Below are 1,691 nucleotides of genomic sequence, written 5' to 3'. Positions count from 1 at the left end.
CTGCCCCTGGATCCCTGGCAGTGCCCAAGGCCAGGCTGGACATTGGGGCTTGGAGCAGCCTGGGACAGTGGGAGGTGTCCCTGCCCATGGCAACAGAAACCAGTCTGGGATTCTGTGATTCCTTGGATTTCAATGTCTTTTCCACCTCAGGACCTCGAGGATTTGTTGCTGATTCAAACGTGCTTTGTCCCCTCCTGGCCCAGGATGTGATTCATCACATCTTGCACAAGATGGAGCAAGGTTGATGAGCCCCTGCCCCCCTGGATGGGGTTGTTCAGTGCCTTATCTCTGCAATAAAGAGCACGAGACACTGAGCTCTGTAACTTCCAACAATCGCTGGGTTTATCACTTCTGCTGGTTTGCACTTCTACTTGCTGTAGAACCAAACCCAGAAGGAATCACTGAAGGTTTCCAGTCTGACCTTCTCCATACCATGAACTGCAGCACTTCTCCAGTGCGTCCCTGCTCTCCTGTGGCAGCTCCTGCAGGAAAAAACTCTGGTTTCACAAACCCTGGAGGGGCAGGAGGCTCCTTCCAGTCCTCGGGAAATTGTTCTGTGCTGGGTTATCCTGACTGGTCAAATTTGTCCCACTCTGTCACTCTGGAGCTCCAGCCTGCAGTCACTGGCTCCTAAATCACACCTGTCTGCCAGGTCAGGCAGACCTGCAGCCACTCATGTTCTTGTTTTGGTGTAAGCTGTAGTCTAATTACTGTAATGATCTGTCTGTTAAACCCAGCAGGTTAAGCTCTTTAGTTCAGGGTGTGGAATGCTGTTTAAAACCAGACCCTCATTTTTGATTCCTCAACTACCAGTTCTGAATGAGGAGAAGCAGCAGCTTGTTTGTGGGGTCTTGTTCTTTTCATTTTTAAATATAACTGAAACTCAAACCCATTCCAGACTCAAATTAAAGGCAGAGATTTTATAACATAAACAGAAATACACTCATGGCATTGCTGTGCTAAAAACGTTCAGAGGCTGCACGCAGGCTGTTTGTGCTGCCCTGCCAGAGAACACCACGCCAGCCACCCTCACACCAAGGGTCCATCCCACAGGTACCCAGGAGCTGGACCCAATGATCCTTTCGGGTCCCTTCCAACTCAGGATACTGCACGATTCCATGGAATCACTGAGCTAACACAGATTCCTGTGCCGTGCACTCTTGCCTTGGAGCTGTGTCCATACAGTGGGGATGTAATGTCCCCCCTGTGCCCGGGCTGGGGCTAAAAGTGGAGCAGAAGTCTCCATGTGTTGCCATTTCCAGCATCCTGGCCCCAAAAGAAGCCCATCCTGGGCAGCCCAGCGTTGAGGATCTGTGACCCCTCCCAGTGCCACGTTGCCCATCCCGACCTCTCCCGCTCCGAGGGGCTGCAGCCAGGAGGAGAGCGTGGGAGGAAGGGAGATGCAGGAGGGGTGTGAGGAAAGCAGGAGCAGGTGCCCAGCAGATGGATTCACAGCATGGGGACCTCCGGGGCGCTGGTTCCCCACACATCACACCAGTACCCCCAGCAGCAGTGCTCACATTCCACTGGGATTCCTGCTCCCGCTGCTCCTGCTGCACCCAGCCCTGCCTGCCCCAGGGAGCTGCTTCTGCTCTCCCAGCTGTGCCACCTCACTGCTTATTCTGAGTGATACTGGCACCATCCGGGAGCTGAAATCTCACCAACGGTCTAGACTTGATATTTTGCCCTTA

Source organism: Corvus brachyrhynchos, unplaced genomic scaffold (genome assembly GCF_000691975.1).
Source record: "Corvus brachyrhynchos isolate BGI_N302 unplaced genomic scaffold, ASM69197v1 scaffold544, whole genome shotgun sequence".
Lineage (NCBI taxonomy): Eukaryota > Metazoa > Chordata > Aves > Passeriformes > Corvidae > Corvus > Corvus brachyrhynchos.
Note: the sequence above shows the minus strand (reverse complement) of the source record.